We start from the raw sequence: 20,300 nt of genomic DNA, 5'->3' as shown, positions 1-20,300 counted from the left end.
GTTAATGCTTTGATGACACCACGCAGACGCCAAATTTTTCCTCAGGTAAACATGAGGAACATCAGGACATCAAAAGTGTGACATTAACTGTAGCCATCATTTTAACCATTCCAGTATACGCCGAATAGTCGCGATGATCTCTTGCTACTTACCTAAGGTACACTAGATCCGGGTGTAGGATCTTTCACTCAAGCATAGAATACCCAAATAATCCCTTAAAAGTAAATAAGACAAAGAAACAATTCGAAAACATAAGTGATCTTATCTTTAAGGTAACCTCTCTTTTTAAGATTCCCCAACAGAGTCGCCAGTTCTGTGATACGGTGAACTGACTTTGTGTTTTTGCTTTGAAAAGCAATGTTGCAGACAGCAAGAGTCGCCACCGTGTAACACCTCAAAATTTGCCCTCCTCTCTTGGGACTAGCATAACATATTGCATATCATTTTAGGTCATTAGGCATTGCATATTGCATATCATGTGGTTACATTGTGCAAGCTATTCTCCCAAGTCTTGATCAGAAGATGAGGAAGTCAAAGTGCAAGCCTAGGGTTTATTGACTGTTCATTGGCCATCTGAGGATTGGGCTGTGAATTAGGGTTTCATGATTCTCAATGGATGCTGGTCTTCATCTTGATTGCAATGATACATCATCATCATCATGGTTGGATGTCATCAGAAGATTGAAGAAGATTCCTTGAGATTAGGGTTTTGACCACTGGTCAACCCTAATCAGTTGCATTGAGCCAGGCAGGGCATAATCAGGAGATGGGGTTTATGATGGTTATGGGGTTCATTATGTGATTATATTGTGCTTATTGAGGCTAGGGTGTCACCCTTGAGCCATTTCAGTTAAAGATTGGGGCTTAATTTGATCTATGCATTGCCAGATTCATCTGTCAGTTGAAAAGTCAACTGTGGTCAACTGTACATGATTTGATGGATTTGGAGGTGGAAATGAGTTGGATACACTTCATTCATGTTGGAACAAGTGTTATATGACATCTCAAAGCTTAAGAATGAAGAAAATCAAGTCAGGACAAAAACTGCCAAAAATAGCAGCTGACCTGTAATTGAAGTTTCCAAAAATGGAAAGTTTTGGACCTCAAGGCCACGTGTCCAAGGAAGCTTCAAATGAAAAATTGTTCAACATGAAAGTTGTAGATATTGTTCTCACCTTTCTAAAAAGTCCAAGAACTTGAAAATCCAATGTATGGTTTGCAAGATATGGCTCATTGAATTTCAGAAAAGACCCGTAATCAGGAGGCCATAACTACCACATACTTTGTCCAAATTGCAAGTTCTTTATATGCACAAACTCCATTTGACATGTACTTTGAGGGTGCATCATTGGATTTTCCCAAAAAATAGCCAAGGCAAAAAGTCACTTTTCAACTAGACAGCTGAATTGGACCAGGGGCAAAATTGTCCAAATGTCAAAATAATTGGAATTTTTGAATGGGACTTTTTCCAACACCTCAGGAATGGCATTTGGAGTGTGTTTGAATATTCATTTCATGCATAAGCCTTTTAAATTGAGATTTGGCTTGAAAAGTAAAATGGTGAAAATTGGTCATTTTGCATACACATAGTGAATTTGAGAATGGAGCAACCAATCAGCATGGGACAAGTTCCTACAGCTCATACATGATATTTAGGGGTTGTGTGAGGTGTCAAAACAGGTGTCAATGAGCTGGCTATGGAATTGACAATTTTGCCCTTATTTGCACAATTACCATTTTCACTTAACATGCCATTTAACTAATCAAGTGGATTAATCATGGATTAAGGACTCATATATAATCATAATCTCCCTCTAATCATAACAGAATTTGTTAACCACATTTCATTCTTCAAGATCCAAACTGAATTTCCCTCCAAAACCTCTCAAATTCTCTCAAAACTTCATCACTTTTTTTCACATTTCTTCACCAAATCTTCATCAATTTGCTTCGTTTTTGATTGATTCAGGTTCTACATGTGGTTGTGGTGAACTGTTTTGCAGAATTCGTGGCCAAATCTTCAAGAATTCCAACTGTCCAAAGCTTGCACAACAATGGCATCTTCATGATTCTTGCACTTGGAGCTGTTTCGAGCTAAGCTAGCTTCTCCATTCACCTTCCTAATCAACAAACTCCATCTGTTTTCACCATTGGAGCCTTGAGGAGCTCGATTTCGCAACTGTTGCTTCATAAGGTCAGAATTCAAACCTTTCGGTTCTTGAAATTGACATGCGGTTTAGGTAGATCTTGCAACATAGAACACACTGCAACTTGAATCATGCGTTTTTGTTAAGAATTGAATGAGATATGTAGATCTGAACTTTTGATGATAAACTTTCTTTTGCTCGATCCGGTTAGCATGAGTAGATTTAGGATGAATGCTTGTTGTTTCGATGTTCTACATGACGAGACGTTTCGATCGGTATATTGCTTGCATGATTCTGTGAAAATTTGTTCGTAAGTGTGTGTTGTGTTCACTGTTCCGTCGTCTTTTTTCGCGAAGAAATCGCGCATTCGCCTAGCGAGTGATCCATTCGCCTAGCGAAGCTTGAAGAAGATGAGTGTTCTACATGTGTCTGGAGAAACCACTGTCAAAATACCAATCTTCTTTGGCTGAAACTCTGAAGGAAGTGTGAGCTATCAAACTTGTAACATTAGTCCTAGGAACCCATTTCTTTTTATTGATAGGTGTGTTATGTTTTGGTTTAGGTAGATAATGAGCAGGCTGGGGGTAACCATACAACTTATAGCATAAGGGTTTTAGGTGACCAAATTTTCCACAGTGATGACATCTCCATCTTTGGTGTTTCCCTTTCTACTGTCTTCCCTTCTGATGTTGTGACATGTAATGTGACATTGCAGGTTTGTTATCAATATGGCTGCACTTAGGTTTGGTTTTAGGTTTGCCATTTATGTAACTGAAATCATCCTTAGATTCATTGAACCCAATGCCAGATTTGTCTCCTGTTGTTTGACCAGTCTGGAGAATCTTGTCTAAGATGTCAGATCCATTGTTAAGCATTCTTACATACTAGGTCATCTTATCTAGTTTAGAATTCAAGAGTACAACTTCAGTTTTCAACTTGGAGATGATTTCCACATGTTCTTCCTTTTCATTCTCCAGCTGAGCTATCACTTTCTTCTGGCTTTCAACTTGTCTGCACACTTCTTCACTTCTGTGACACAACTCTCTGTAGGTAATGGCCAGCTCTTCAAAGGTTACTTCATCATCACTTGGTTCTTCATCAGAACCCCATCTTCTTGTTAATGCAGTTACGAGATTTGCAGCTTCTTTTGTTTCACTTTCATCAGACCAAGAGGCAGCAAGACTCCTCTTCTGTTTCTTGAGGTAGGTCCCACACTCAGTTCTAATGTGACCATACCCATCACATTCATAGAACTGAACTCCTTTTCCTTCTTTGGGCTTTTCTTCTGTCCTTATTCTTCTTCCAATATTGTTGGATTTACTGATGTCAGATGCGATGTTCTTGGCATTAGGCTTAGATCTTAGATCCATCTTCTTCATAAGTCTGTTGAACTGTCTTCCCAGCATTTCTACCTCATTTGCCAGATCTTCATCAATCTCTTGACCACCTTCCTTATCTTCCCCTTCAGTGTTTGACATGAAGGCTATGCTTTTGGCTTTCTTTTCAGATCCATCCCATATTCCCATCTCAAATGTTTTGAGGGATCCAATTAGTTCATCAACTCTCATATTTGAGATGTCTTGAGATTCTTCTATGGTTGTCACCTTCATAGCAAATCTCTTAGGGAGTGACCTGAGTATTTTCCTTACTAGCTTTTCATCTGACATCTTCTCTCCCAGAGCTCCAGAGGCATTGGCAATTTCAAGGATATTCATGTGAAATTCATGAATCTTTTCATCTTCTTTCATCCTTAAATTTTCAAACTTGGTAGTGAGCAGCTGCAATCTAGACATCTTCACCCTAGAGGTGCCTTCATGAGTGGTTTTGAGAATGTCCCAAGCATCTTTAGCCACCTCACAGTTGTTTACCAATCTGAAGATATTCTTGTCTACTCCATTGAATATTGCATTCAATGCTTTAGAGTTTCCAAGGGCTAGATCATCCTCCTCCTTGGACCATTGTTCTTCAGGTTTCCTATCAGTTGTGGCTTCTCCTTCCTTAGTAACTACTGGATGTTCCCAGCCTGTTAACACAACCTTCCAAGCCTTATTATCAAGAGATTTTAGGAAGGCTACGATTCGAGGTTTCCAATAGTCATAGTTAGATCCATCCAAAAATGGTGGCCTGTGCACATATCCTCCATCTCTCTCCATGGTACCAGAAAGTATCGTCCCTAGATCTCACCCAGAACTAGAGCAGGATGCCTGCTCTAATACCAATTGAAATTCTGGTATCAGATATTAGATGTCGAAGGTAATGTCACGACACTAATATCTGAGTAAAACAAACAGGATAAAGATACAGAATAGTACTGCAAGAGGCACAAGCAATTGTTAACCCAGTTCGGTGCAACTCACCTACGTCTGAGGGCTACCAAGCTAGGAAGGAAATCCACTAAATAGAATCAATTCAAAGACTCTTAGTACACTCCACAAGTTACAGTCTTATTCACGTAATCTCTACCTGTGTGACTTCTACCTAAGAACTCTTAGATATGAGAATTCGTTCATTCCCCCTAAATCACACCAATGATTTTAAACAACAATTACTTATGAAAAGAAGACACTCTTCAAAGACACACACTTGATCTTACTTAGCAGCTTCAATCAAGTAGACACACACTTGATCTTACTTAACAACTTCAATCAAGTAGACACACACTCATGCTTAAAAGCTTAAAGTGACAAATTACAACTCACAAATCAGACCAATTCAATCATCTATGGATGAATTGAATGGCTTACAAGTCACACGACCACAAGACACAAACCCTTATTCTCTCTCAATATTTCACTTTGTATTGGTTGTGTATCAAATCAGGTTTTTCATGTCCTTTTTATAGAAGCTTTCAGCTGGGCTTGGACATCATAAAACCCTAAAACTATTTTCCATTCAAATCTTCTCATGACAACTAATTAGATCTCTTTGGAAAATAAGTAAATATGGTTGTAATTAATGATTGAATGCGTTTGTAAATCAGATCTTCAATCATACATAGATTGCCATTAAAAGCACAATCACATAACACATAACATTCACACTGAATGTTCTGTGTACAGATGTCATGACATCGGGTCTGACATCCTGGAACAATCCTGCATAATTCCATTTTAAATATCCAGCAGGTACATAAAATCAGATGTCATGACATCGTGTATGACATCCTGAAACAATCCTGCATAATTGTATTTTCAAACTCCAGCAGGTACAAGATATCTTATGTTAGAGGCGCCAGATTCAAATGTTTCGCTGTATTTACAAGTTTGCCCCTGGCACCATTTATTTCATTTTTTTTCACAATTTCATTTCATTTTGATGCCTGATCTTTAGAAATTCATAACTCACTCGTTTTTTATCCAATTTTGGTGAGATTTTTTTGCATTGTTCTTCTGGAAATGTGTAGAATTTTATCATGATTTTTGTGGATTTTTTGCATGTGTAGAAAATTAAAATGCCTAAGGTTTGATTGTATATGTCATTTTGTACATGTTTTGCCAATTGACTTGTGAAATGCATATGATGTAAAAGAAATTTGTGCCAATTTTTGTGGTGATTCATGACTGATTGAGGTTTATTTGTATGTAAATTTTGTGCATTTATGATACCTGGACAGGGAGATATGATTTTTGGAACATAGGTGTGACAATTTGTGTCACACCTCTTGATGTCAACTTGTTGAATTTAATTGGATAACCTATGCATGTTAGAATTGAATGAAATTTGGCATGGTGAATTGTTGATATGTTAGGATGTTGTATGAATTTTTGTAGAATTTTTCACTGCCTTTTCTAATTTAATCTTGATTTTTCATTTCTGGTGATTAAATTTGCAAGTCCATGTGACATAGGTTGGTAGAATGATTGAGAAATGCTCATATTGTATTGTATGGCCATGAAATTTGGTATGCATGAACTAGACACATTGTGTGACCTCCCTGTTTTGGTCTCATCCATTTCTTTTTTGTTTTCAATGAGATATGAATTTTTGAATTGGATGTATGCATTGGTGGTGTGAATTGAAGCATGAAATTGTGTCTGTTTTTGACGATTTTCATTGACATGGTTCCATTTGCCCAATTGAGCTCAAATTTGACATGGTAGACCTTGATTGTCCCCTGTTTAGGTGTATTTAATTTGAGAATTTTTGGATTTATTTTGATAGGGATTTGAATGCAATACTTCTGTTTGTATGCTTGGTGGTTCATTTGACCTCATATGGATTGTTTTGTGCATGAATTGAGCATGATGGATGATATAAACATGAGACCAATGATGTTTGATCTTGTTTGATGTTAATTTGATGTTGGATGATGAATACCTTGCTGTTTTGAGTTTTTCTTGCTTTTGGACCCTAGGCTTGGCCTAGTGGTCTAGTTGCTAATGTTTGCTTGGTTTTTCAGGATCAAAAGCATAATGTACATGGAGAATGATACAAGTTGATTTTAATTGATGTTGTGGATGTTTGTACACTAACATAACATTGTTTTGTAGGTGTTGGAGCTTGGGCTTAAGCCTTGAGCTTGCTTTGTGTTGTATTGTTTAAACTGTTTGATTGTTTGCTGTATAGTTTGTCTGATTGAGTACTGACTGAGTTTGATTGTTTCCAGGTACTTTAGTTGCTCAGTTCCTTGTGAACTATTGCTTTGCTTTGCTTTGCTTAAGCAACTTGCATTTGAGGTATAACCTTCTTACTTCATGTAGTTTGGAGACCCGGCTGTTACCGGGCCGGGCAAATTGTCTGAAGTCCTCCTTAAGAGGCAATGCTTGTGTATGTTTATTTTTAAGCCCAAGCAGGAAAAGTCCTTCAAGTAAGGCAATTGGTGGAAGGTAGGGACAAGCAGCCTGTCCCCCACTATTCAGTGAGTCTTCTCCTTGCTCCCATTACATGGTTGTAGCATCGAGATCAAAAGCCCAAGATCTGTTGTGTCAGAGTCATCGAGTATAGAAGGGTTCCCCCATTCTGGACCCATGCTCATTTGTCAGAAGCTCTCCCTGGTTAGGGATAAGAGCTGTGAGGTCTGATCCTCACTTCACCCATCATCTGCTTCACCTTAGCCTCGTAATGGCAAGGTTAAGAGCAAACACAGCCCGTACAGACGACTTGCTGAGGCAGTCAAACCTATTGTGTGAGCCCCTTGTTTGGTTATAGCGTGTGCTCTGTGAATATCTGATTGACATGCTTGTTTGAGATGCCTGTTCTCATTTGATGTATGATATGATTGTATGCTTGTGTGCTAGCTTCTTTCCTGGTTAGGTTAGTTTGCTTATGCAAGTAGGATAGAAAACCGAACTTAGGGTTAACTTTGCATGACAACATTAGGCTCGAGTCTCAGCTCCCTAGTGTCGTGTTTTCCCCGGTTTCTGGTTAGCAATTTAGTCCCTTTCAGGGGAACTACATCGCCCTGATCCTCGTTCCAGACGAGGTATGTAGGCAGGTGGTCGTGCGAGACCACTCCGGGCAACCTTTTTGTTTGTTTGTGTTTGCTTGTTATCTGATTGCTTTGGGTTCGGATGCTGACATAAGCCCAGGATTGGCAGTTGGGCTCCACGTTTGCCCTTTTTTAGTGTGTTTTGGTTCGGATGCCGACGTAATTCCATCCAGTGGTTGTCGGGCTCCATGTTTGCCATCTTGTTTGATTGTTTCGTGTGGTTTGGGCGTGCGTAAGCCGAACTACAGTGGCTCTGATTCTTGTTCCAGACAAGATATGTAGGCATAAGGTGCGATACCTTATCGAGCTCTTTCCTCTTAACCCCACCTGCGTTCCCCGTGTGTGTGTGTGATGTTTAGCAACCTATTCTTTATTCTAGGACGTGGATCCCTAGGAGTACCTAGGACGTGAGGGGTGCTAATACCTTCCCCTTGCGTAACCGACTCCCGAACCTTTTCTCTCTGGTCGCGAGACCATGTCTTTCCAGGTTTCTCTGAGCGTTTCCTTTCCCTATCTTGGGATAAATAACGTTTAGTGGCGGCTCTGTGTGTGTTTTATTTTTGAGTCCCGCCGGTTGATTTTTCGCAGGATGCGACAGCTGGCGACTCTGCTGGGGACATTGAGATGTAGACCTATGCTGGTCCATCGTCCCTAAGCGAGTCCTTCCTAGCGTTCTAGGAGTAGTTTAGGTTGCTTGTTGTGTGTTATTTATTGCATTTATTATTCTAACCAGTGTGTATCTATATTTGCATTAATGTCTGCATGCATCATACTGTCATGTTGCCATCTTCCTATGCAGGTGATTCTGTTACATTGGGGTGGGTGTTCTGAGTGGGGCTAAAACCCAGGCCCGAGTATACACCTAGGACTAGTGTGGTCTCACGTTGCCTCTTTCATGTTAGATCAACATGTGCCTGGCGGCGTGATGTGCCACAAGCCGGACGAGGCTCAGTTGATAGTGCTCATCTTTGTGGAGTATCCACTTTGTTTGAGTCACTCCATCTGAGTTGTTGACTCTGGTGACCGATCATTCCCGGATCTTTGGTTTAGACGATTTTAAGAGAGCTACAATGGCACACCCGAAAGGGCAAACCCATTGAGTATCTCCGCCCGATTGTCGAGACTATTATCCGCCTTAGGATGGCCTGTTTAGAATTTACCTGTGAGGGGAGGGTGATTCGTTCAGATGCATAATCAGATGGTGACTTTTTGAGCTGTGGTTCAGAGACATATTTATAAGTCGGATTTATGGTCATTTATTGCCGTGACGCCGGAGTGCTGTCCGTGACTTATCAGTGGGGATCCGTTTATTTCAGGATTCCCCGGGCCGAGTTATTTACCAGTGGGGATCCGTTTATTTCGGATTCCCTGGGCCGTTTCAGATGGTGATGGTGTGTCTGCTCAGAGACTAGTGGTGATGATGATGATGTATCTATCTTCCGTTTATTTCGGAACCCGTGGGTCAGATTGGTGGTTACCGTCTCCTCAGATGGTTATGATCAGTTCAGAGCCCAGATTCAGTGCAGATGATCAGATGACTTGGAGGATGGCAACGCATTGCATTCATTCATCAGCATCATTACATTTTGCATTAATTGCATCTAACCCATGTTTACCCATATGCAGGGACATTTTTGATCGACATCCTGGTTGAGAGATTTCTGTTCAGAGATGAGGACCGGTTTGAAGCCCGATGTTGTCTACAGTTTCTTTGATCCAGAGATTGGTGTCTTGAAGGATATGGTAGCATTGATTACTCCCGACCATGTGGGGATGTTCAGAGAGTCATACGGCGGTATTCTGAGGATGGTTATCGGACTCACTGACTGTGATAGGAGTGCCATTCATACTCTTCTTCAGTTCTATGACCCGGGGCTGAGGTGCTTTGTATTTCCGGACTATCTGTTGGGGCCTTTGATGGAGGATTATGTTAGCATCTTGGGTATTCAGGTCCGAGGTCAGATTCCTTTTCATGTCACCAGAGCAGAGCCAGATGTCCTTGGAATTTCACGTGCTCTTTATTTGAGTCCGGAAATGGTCAAGGAAGGGTTGAAGGAGAAGGGAAAGTTACCTGGATTTCATTTGAGTTTCTTGGAGGCTAATGCCAAGGAGCATGCTGCTATGGGTAACTGGAAGACGGTTTGTGCTCTGATTGCTGTGAGCATTTATGGGATTGTTCTGTTTCCTAACCAGAAGAATTTCGTGGACCATAATGCTATCAGGTTGTTTATGCAGAGAAACCCTATTCCTACACTGATTGGAGATGTGTACTACTCAGTGCATAACAGGAATGAGAAGAGGCGCGGTGGTCTGGTCAGATGCTGCTCTCAGTTGCTCTTTAAGTGGTTCATGGGATATTTGCCTTCCCGAGGAGCCTTTGCTCAGATTGATCCTAGTGTGAAGTGGTCCTTTCGATTGATGGGTATGCGGGCTGATGACATTGCTTGGACTCATAATGGTTTAGCTGGTCGGGACTTCATCTGCAGTTGTGGGAGTTTACCTAATGTGCCTTTAGTGGGAGTTCAGGGTTGCATTAATTACAACCCGATGCTTCTCCGGAGACGGATGGGGTTCGCTATGGAGGTTCCTCCTCTCGGGCGAGAGATTCAGGAATCCTTTTACTTTCCGATTGATGGCAACCAGGCCAAGCTGAGGCAAGTGTTAGATGAGTGGCGAGATATCCAAAGGAAGGGTAAGGTTCCGTTTGGTAAAGTCAACTGTCAGTATTTTCCACTATTTGAGGATTGGTTGCGGAAGAGGATTGAGTCTACATTTCTACCATTCCCTGGAGGAGACTCAGTGTGTCCTAGGATTGAGGGTCCAAGTTCTTCTGTTAGTATGGAGGAATTCCTCGAGATGAAGAGAGCCAGAGATCAGTTACTTGCAGAGAAAGCGGAGTTGGAGAGAAGTGTTGCTCATTTTCAGGCAGCTAACCAAGAGATGAAAGTGAAGATGGAAGATCAAGACAAGCGGCATGCTTTAGAGACCAAGCGTTTTGAGATGGATACAGCCTACTATGGGAAGATCAGCCAAGCTTTAGCATCATCTAACCGGGAGCACGACATCACTAAAGATAAGCTGTTCAGAGCATCAAAGGTGATTGAAGATGAGAAGAGAAGGCAAATCATAGTGAAGGATCAGAGAGATGATAGAGTCAGAGGCATCATTGCTGAGTGGGAGGCTAAGCTGCAGGTCAAAGAATCAGAGAGTCTGAAGATCAGGGCTGAGAGAGATCACTACATGGCTGAGAGAGACCACTATTTCAGACAGATGAAGATTCATCAGAAGGAAGTTGGAAGATTACAGCAGGAGAACACCGAGCTCAGGTTCGCCGCAGAGTTCGCAAGGATGGAAGGCGAGATGGGGCCACCTGCGGAACCCTCATCTGGATAGATCTTTCATTTGTGTTGGATTACCGTCTGGCTTGTTGACGGAATCCGCTTGTCTGTATTTCTTTCTTATTCTGGAGGATTGTATTTGATATCTGGTTGATGTATGACTATAGCACTGTTGGTGCACTCTTTTGGTTATGTGATGATGATTTCTGTTCAGTGATTGGTTTTCAAGCTTTATTTGCTTTGCTGTATGCACTCTCACAAGCACACACATGGTTGGGGGTATTCATGCCAAATCACATATCTCCGATCTGCACGATGAGATTGAATGCTGAATATAAGAAGTTTGCCGCCAGATTGTTATATGTCTCAATGAAGCCAAGATCGAGAGACAAAGTGTTCCTCATGTGAATAGACATTGCATTCATGCATATTAACTTGTTTTCTGTTTTGCAGGTGTCAGTTTCTAACCTGTTTGGTTGACACAGGAATGATGAATTCGTCCAACGCTGATATTCTCGAGTTGAAAGAGAAGATGGGAGAGCTGATTAATGTCATGCAAGAGTTTGCCCTGGGGCAGAAAGTAATTGTCGAAAGGGTGGGAAGGATTGAAGATTGGCTGAAGATGGGGAACATGCAAGGAAACGCTTCGTCATCTGGACCGAAGAAATCCTTTGGTAACGACCAGTGCAAGGATGAGGGTGGATCGAGTGCTGTGTACGCCCAGAGAGGACACGGTAGGGGTCGTTACTACCAGCAACCTCAGACTAATTCCCAGAAGATACAGGGAGCTGGGAGTCAAGTGAAAGGAAAGGGGGTTGATCGTCATTTTGACAAGCCACCCATGCCCTACGCTGCTCTGTTTAAAAGGTTGATGGCTATGGGGATGGTTCAGCCAAGAATGTTAGCTCCATTGAGAGCAGATCAGTGGCCACCAAACTATAATGAGAACGCCAGGTGTGAATTTCATTCTGGTACGCAGGGGCATGACATTGAGGGTTGTAGAGCCTTTAAGCATACTGTTCAAGACCTGCTGGAGTCCAAGGCCCTCCATTTTTCACTATTGACAGATGTTAATGCTAATCCCATACCGGCGCATGGTCAGGCGATGGGGAATGCAATTACTGAAGATTCAGATTACACCCGGGCAGTGGGTAAAGAAACTAACAGTGACTGGGGAATTGATCAGTGGATAAAATCGTGCGTGCCAGGGAGCTGGAAGGCCTAAAAGATCAACACTGTTACTCGTCTGGAAGAGTATTATTTCTTGTTTTCAGTTTATTTGCATGAAAGCCATACGTGTTGCCCGACACGTAATGGTCCATTGTAAGGGCCACCTCATGTTTAAATTTGCATTTCTGCATCATGAATAAAAGGATGTTTTTCAGTCAAAAAAAAGCGGTGTTCCTTGTTTTTCATTTATTTTTGCAGTTTAAAAACAAATAAAAATGGCAATGTTTATTTTCATTTTTTATCTTTTTGTTTTGTCTCGTTCCGACTTCAAAAACAAGTTTCCGGATCTCGTTGATAACAATTTGGTTACCCCTCATATGACTTCGACAAACCGATCTATCTTGCTGAAGAAGAAGACGAAGAAGACTGTGATCTGCCGGAATTAACCAGATTGCTAAAACAAGAGGAGAAGGTGGTTCAGCCGCCCGAGGAGCGGGTTGAGATTGTTATTCCACGCACCGCCGAGGTCAGGAAGGAGATGAAAATTCGGGCCGTTTCAGAGGCAAGTTGAAAGCAGGATGGTAGGCTTGTTGGAAGAGCATGTGGATATTTTCGCTTGGTCGTGTCAGGATACGCCAGGGTCGAACACCGATATCGTTGCTCACAAGCTACCATGGAGAGAAGACTGTCCTCTAGAGAAGCAGGACGCCGATGCCACTTATCAGAGAACTATGGTGACTTTGTTTCATGATATGATTCATCATGGAATCGAATGCTATGACATGATAGCAAAGTCCCAATCGGAAGTGGGGCATTTGGCGGACCGGGGCAAGTCGGTTGGATGGTTGAGGTAATTCAAGCTGAGGTTGAATTCAAGTCAGTGCACTATCAGAGTGCAATCCGGTAAATCGTTGGGGTTCGTTATAAGAGAGGAATCGAGGTTGATCCTGCTAAAAAAAAAAAAAAAAAAAAAAAAAAAAAAAAAAAAAACAACAAAATGCCTGAACCGAGAAAAAGAAAAGAGAGGTTCGTGGTTTCTTAGAAAGATTGAACTACCTGTCATGGTTCGCATCTCATCTAATAGCCACGTATGAACCCATATTCAAGACTGTTAAAAAAAAAATCGAACGGTCAGGCGAAATAATGATTGCCAAGGGGCATTGAAAGAAATAAAGGAATAAGTTGCAGGAACCTCTGATTCTGATATCTCCTGTGGGAGGAGCAATTGTCAGTTCTGTACTTGACGGCCTTCGAGGGATCCACAAGGTGTATTGGGTCAGCATGACAAGTCTTGTCGAAAAGAGCATGCAATTTACCTTAGCAAAAAGTTTACCGACTGTGAAACAATACATTCACTGTTCGAGAAAACTTGTTGTACTTTGGCATAGGCTGCTCGCCGACTGAGACAGTATATGCTGGTTCATACCACTTTGTGGATTTCCGAGATGGATCTGATCAAGTATGGGTTTGAGAATCCAGCATTTACCGGACGGATTGTGAGAAGCAAAAGAATGTTGACTGGTTTGTAATACTCTCAGAAAGCAATCAAGGAGTGTATTGTCTGATTACATTGCTCCGCAACCCATTGAGGGTTATCAACCAATGAAGTTTGAAGTTCCCTGATGAGGACATCTCGAGGTGCTCTAATCGAAAGATTGAGAGTGACCGATCCCGGAGGAGGGGTCTGACCCTGAATCCGAACGGGTTCTGATGTCTGATGGGGAAGATAAGGTGGATGAGGTAGTGCTTCCCGGGGCACGATGGAATGTACCAACGATGGTGACTGAGTAGGAAGATGGTATCCTGGGTACCGTACCGTGGTACGTATGTCTGCTGGGGCAAACGCCTTTCTCACTCAGAGAGCCTGATTGGAGAAAAGAGGCTAGCAGCCATCTGTCATGGGTAGTTGTATCAGCAAAGGATGAAGCGTGCTTTTGACAAGAAGGTGCGACCTCGGGTATATCACGTAGGTGATATGGTGCTGAAAAGGATCCTTCCTCCTCAAAACGATCGAAGGGGCAAATGGACACCGAATTATGAAGGTCCATTCGTGGTCAAGAAGGTTTTCTCCGGCGGAGCCTTGTTGTTAACGACCATGGATGGCGAGGATTTTCCATCCCCTGTGAATGCGGACGCAGTTAAAAAATACTTCGTGCAAGTTGACCCGCTGGACGAAAAGAATAAAATAGTCCAGGCAAAAATGGGCATCCCGGCGAACCAAAAACAGAAAAAAGGTTCGGGCAAAAATTAGGGATAAAAGAGAAAAACTGTACACCCGGCAAGTCGAAAACCTGAAGAGGCGACTTGGGCAAAAAAGGGTATCCCGGTGGACTGAAAACCCGAAAGGGCGGTCCAGGCAAAAGAGGGATTGAGACGAACAACTGCGTCCAGCATGATCGTTTGCGCTTTGGTTAAAGCATCATGGATAATACCCGGTAGGGATCAGTCAGAAACGTCTTGTTCAGAAGGCAGAAAGCGTGGAGAGTCTGAGGACATATGGGGTGTAACCGAGTTGGAACTCGATGAGATCACGAGTTTCACATTGCCATTAGGATAGATTTTTCCTTTTGCGCAATTACCTCTTTTCAGGAATTGCTTCCGTTGTATTGCTCATTTGAGCCACACTTTTTCCAATCAATAAAATGCACATTCAGTCAAATAATTTTGTTTTTTGTTTTTCATTACCGCTTTGATTGCAAAAACGTCCGATTATTTTGATAAAGAATCTTTGCGTTTTAAAACATACAGGTTTCCTTCCAATGCATGTTTATAAGATTGAAAGCTTGAAATCTTATTCGGAAGGTTGAGTGACCCAAGTGTTGAAATCTTGACACGCCTGGGGCACGGTTTTATCTAGCGGTCTGTTTTGCAGGAACTGTTAGATATCTTCACTCACTTGCAGGTCGTGACGTGGAAGCTTTGTAATAGATCCCCAGAGAGTTCGCTCAGGGACGAATGAATGAAAAATGACGAAGTGACGTTGAGACGTACGACGATCCTTGATGGTAATCAAGAAGACTCTTCAAAATCGGAAGATTGGAAAGTATGTAATTCCCCGCAGAGTCTGATCAGGGACGAGTGCATGAAGAAACGGCGGAGAGACGTCGAGACGTCCGACGACCCTTGAAATTAATCAAGAAGACTCTTCAAAGTTGGAAAATTGAAATTTATGTATAAATCCCGGGAGTACGTCTCGTCGAACACGGAGCGATTTGGGAATACAAGATGATGGAGCAGAAAAGGTCCAGACGAGTCTGGGAGTTCTCAAGAGTGGAAAGTTGATACGAGAATTGGAGGTGGATACCGTGGTTCGACGAGTCGACGGGTGTTCTGTGCCAACTTTTCTCATTTCCCAGCTAGGCCCCAAGCGGAGTTATTGGGCTAACTCCCCAGCAGACCTAAGGTCTGTGACTTCCCCAGCCGAGTCAGTATGGTTATACCCGGCAGGTTTACGATGGTGTTTCCTCAGCGGCCAGGTCTGAAGGTTGTTATTCCCCGAGTGGAGCGGGTCTTTTTCAATGATATATATCTCCAACAGTGTTCATCCTACCCGTGGATTGGACAAGTTCCTGTAGTGGACGAATTTCTGCATCCCCAGCTGAGTTGATGCTACTTATGGATTGCATGGGTAATCCCCAGCGGAGTGGTATATGTTTCCCTAGCAGGGTCAAGATGGTTATCCTCAGCAGGTGATATATGGATGTTTCCCCAGTTGAGCCTGGAGATTGCTATTCCCATGGCAGAGTCTCTGTGAGTATTTCCCCATTGAAGTCAACAGATATCTGTGAGGGTTTTCCCGAAGTGGAGTCAGGATTGATATTCTCAGCAAGTCAAAGACTGTTGTGTCCCCACAGAGTGTTGGAGGTGCTTATCCCCAGTAGTTCCTCAAGAGGGTTGGGTGCAAAGGAGGTTCTTCCCCAGCAAGGGTTGCCTTTTCCCAGCGGCAGTGTTACTCCCCAGCAGGGCGGAATCGGAGTGGTGACGAGTTCCTCAGCAGAGTGTCTCGTATTCCCCAGAAGAGTCCCTTGAGGGGGATATTTCCTTTTTTATGCATTCATCATGAAAAAATAACATGGCATATTGCATATAAAAATAAATAATCGCGTAGCATTTCCATAATTATGGAGCATTACGCAGGAAAAATCGATCATGCATCATTGAAAGCATATGCTAGTCTCAAGCTGTGGTTACAGTTTGAGAGGTGATGTTGCATCAAAGTTTCTGTCGAGCGAAGATGGGAGCGATAATCCAAAGAATTTTTCCGGAGTTCAGACCGAGGCGGTATCCAGACCGAAGTGGCATTCAGGCCCGGTTTCCGATTCTCAGATCGAAGAAGTTTCCGACGATCAGGTCGATGTACTTATGGCATTCAGGCCAGTTTTCCGGTATTCAGACCGAGGCGGTATTCAGACCGAGGCGGTATCCAGACCGAAGTGGCGTTCAGGCCCAGTTTCCGATTCTCAGATCGAAGAAGTTTCCGACGATCAGGTCGATGTACTTATGGCATTCAGGCCAGTTTTCCGGTATTCAGACCGAGGCGGTATTCAGACCGAAGTGGCGTTCAGGCCGATTTTCCGGTGTTCAGACCGAAGAAGTTTCCGACGATCAGGTCGATGTACTTATGGCATTCAGGCCAGTGTTCCGGTGATCAGACCGAGGTGGTTTTCAGACCAAGAAGAAGAAAAGAAGTTCCGGGGTTCAAATGCAGAGGTCCGAGGATCGTTTGCGCAGAGAAAATTTTTGGGGTCCAAGAAAAGAAAAGAAAAAAGGTAAAAGGAAAGAGAATAATGATCCTGAGTGGATGTGTGGTTTTCAGACCATGGTTATCCCTGTGTTACCATTTATTTTGGTATCCAGGTCGACAGTTCTGTTTCGGTATTCAGGCCGACTTTCACCGTACCAGACGGATTTTTGTTTCGAGATTGTTTCTTCGCCGATGCTGACAGGCGTTGTTAATTATTATCCCATCAGAGTGCAAATTGTTCGTCTGTTCTTGGTATTCAATCACTCTTCATCCTGATCATCCGAAAGCCGAGGCTATTCGTATCAACAGGTTCACAGTGGATTGAATAGGGGCAGCTGTAACACCTCAAAATTTGCCCTCCTCTCTTGGGACTAGCATAACATATTGCATATCATTTTAGGTCATTAGGCATTGCATATTGCATATCATGTGGTTACATTGTGCAAGCTATTCTCCCAAGTCTTGATCAGAAGATGAGGAAGTCAAAGTGCAAGCCTAGGGTTTATTGACTGTTCATTGGCCATCTGAGGATTGGGCTGTGAATTAGGGTTTCATGATTCTCAATGGATGCTGGTCTTCATCTTGATTGCAATGATACATCATCATTATCATGGTTGGATGTCATCAGAAGATTGAAGAAGATTCCTTGAGATTAGGGTTTTGACCACTGGTCAACCCTAATCAGTTGCATTGAGCCAGGCAGGGCATAATCAGGAGATGGGGTTTATGATGGTTATGGGGTTCATTATGTGATTATATTGTGCTTATTGAGGCTAGGGTGTCACCCTTGAGCCATTTCAGTTAAAGATTGGGGCTTAATTTGATCTATGCATTGCCAGATTCATCTGTCAGTTGAAAAGTCAACTGTGGTCAACTGTACATGATTTGATGGATTTGGAGGTGGAAATGAGTTGGATACACTTCATTCATGTTGGAACAAGTGTTATATGACATCTCAAAGCTTAAGAATGAAGAAAATCAAGTCAGGACAAAAACTGCCAAAAATAGCAGCTGACCTGTAATTGAAGTTTCCAAAAATGGAAAGTTTTGGACCTCAAGGCCACGTGTCCAAGGAAGCTTCAAATGAAAAATTGTTCAACATGAAAGTTGTAGATATTGTTCTCACCTTTCTAAAAAGTCCAAGAACTTGAAAATCCAATGTATGGTTTGCAAGATATGGCTCATTGAATTTCAGAAAAGACCCGTAATCAGGAGGCCATAACTACCACATACTTTGTCCAAATTGCAAGTTCTTTATATGCACAAACTCCATTTGACATGTACTTTGAGGGTGCATCATTGGATTTTCCCAAAAAATAGCCAAGGCAAAAAGTCACTTTTCAACTGGACAGCTGAATTGGACCAGGGGCAAAATTGTCCAAATGTCAAAATAATTGGAATTTTTGAATGGGACTTTTTCCAACACCTCAGGAATGGCATTTGGAGTGTGTTTGAATATTCATTTCATGCATAAGCCTTTTAAATTGAGATTTGGCTTGAAAAGTAAAATGGTGAAAATTGGTCATTTTGCATACACATAGTGAATTTGAGAATGGAGCAACCAATCAGCATGGGACAAGTTCCTACAGCTCATACATGATATTTAGGGGTTGTGTGAGGTGTCAAAACAGGTGTCAATGAGCTGGCTATGGAATTGACAATTTTGCCCTTATTTGCACAATTACCATTTTCACTTAACATGCCATTTAACTAATCAAGTGGATTAATCATGGATTAAGGACTCATATATAATCATAATCTCCCTCTAATCATAACAGAATTTGTTAACCACATTTCATTCTTCAAGATCCAAACTGAATTTCCCTCCAAAACCTCTCAAATTCTCTCAAAACTTCATCACTTTTTTTCACATTTCTTCACCAAATCTTCATCAATTTGCTTCGTTTTTGATTGATTCAGGTTCTACATGTGGTTGTGGTGAACTGTTTTGCAGAATTCGTGGCCAAATCTTCAAGAATTCCAACTGTCCAAAGCTTGCACAACAATGGCATCTTCATGATTCTTGCACTTGGAGCTGTTTCGAGCTAAGCTAGCTTCTCCATTCACCTTCCTAATCAACAAACTCCATCTGTTTTCACCATTGGAGCCTTGAGGAGCTCGATTTCGCAACTGTTGCTTCATAAGGTCAGAATTCAAACCTTTCGGTTCTTGAAATTGACATGCGGTTTAGGTAGATCTTGCAACATAGAACACACTGCAACTTGAATCATGCGTTTTTGTTAAGAATTGAATGAGATATGTAGATCTGAACTTTTGATGATAAACTTTCTTTTGCTCGATCCGGTTAGCATGAGTAGATTTAGGATGAATGCTTGTTGTTTCGATGTTCTACATGACGAGACGTTTCGATCGGTATATTGCTTGCATGATTCTGTGAAAATTTGTTCGTAAGTGTGTGTTGTGTTCACTGTTCCGTCGTCTTTTTTCGCGAAGAAATCGCGCATTCGCCTAGCGAGTGATCCATTCGCCTAGCGAAGCTTGAAGAAGATGAGTGTTCTACATGTGTCTGGAGAAACCACTGTCAAAATACCAATCTTCTTTGGCTGAAACTCTGAAGGAAGTGTGAGCTATCAAACTTGTAACATTAGTCCTAGGAACCCATTTCTTTTTATTGATAGGTGTGTTATGTTTTGGTTTAGGTAGATAATGAGCAGGCTGGGGGTAACCATACAACTTATAGCATAAGGGTTTTAGGTGACCAAATTTTCCACAGTGATGACATCTCCATCTTTGGTGTTTCCCTTTCTACTGTCTTCCCTTCTGATGTTGTGACATGTAATGTGACATTGCAGGTTTGTTATCAATATGGCTGCACTTAGGTTTGGTTTTAGGTTTGCCATTTATGTAACTGAAATCATCCTTAGATTCATTGAACCCAATGCCAGATTTGTCTCCTGTTGTTTGACCAGTCTGGAGAATCTTGTCTAAGATGTCAGATCCATTGTTAAGCATTCTTACATACTAGGTCATCTTATCTAGTTTAGAATTCAAGAGTACAACTTCAGTTTTCAACTTGGAGATGATTTCCACATGTTCTTCCTTTTCATTCTCCAGCTGAGCTATCACTTTCTTCTGGCTTTCAACTTGTCTGCACACTTCTTCACTTCTGTGACACAACTCTCTGTAGGTAATGGCCAGCTCTTCAAAGGTTACTTCATCATCACTTGGTTCTTCATCAGAACCCCATCTTCTTGTTAATGCAGTTACGAGATTTGCAGCTTCTTTTGTTTCACTTTCATCAGACCAAGAGGCAGCAAGACTCCTCTTCTGTTTCTTGAGGTAGGTCCCACACTCAGTTCTAATGTGACCATACCCATCACATTCATAGAACTGAACTCCTTTTCCTTCTTTGGGCTTTTCTTCTGTCCTTATTCTTCTTCCAATATTGTTGGATTTACTGATGTCAGATGCGATGTTCTTGGCATTAGGCTTAGATCTTAGATCCATCTTCT

The sequence above is a fragment of the Lathyrus oleraceus genome, chromosome 1, assembly GCF_024323335.1.
Source record: "Lathyrus oleraceus cultivar Zhongwan6 chromosome 1, CAAS_Psat_ZW6_1.0, whole genome shotgun sequence".
In the NCBI taxonomy this organism is placed as follows: Eukaryota; Viridiplantae; Streptophyta; class Magnoliopsida; order Fabales; family Fabaceae; genus Lathyrus; species Lathyrus oleraceus.
This window is presented reverse-complemented; position numbering follows the sequence as displayed.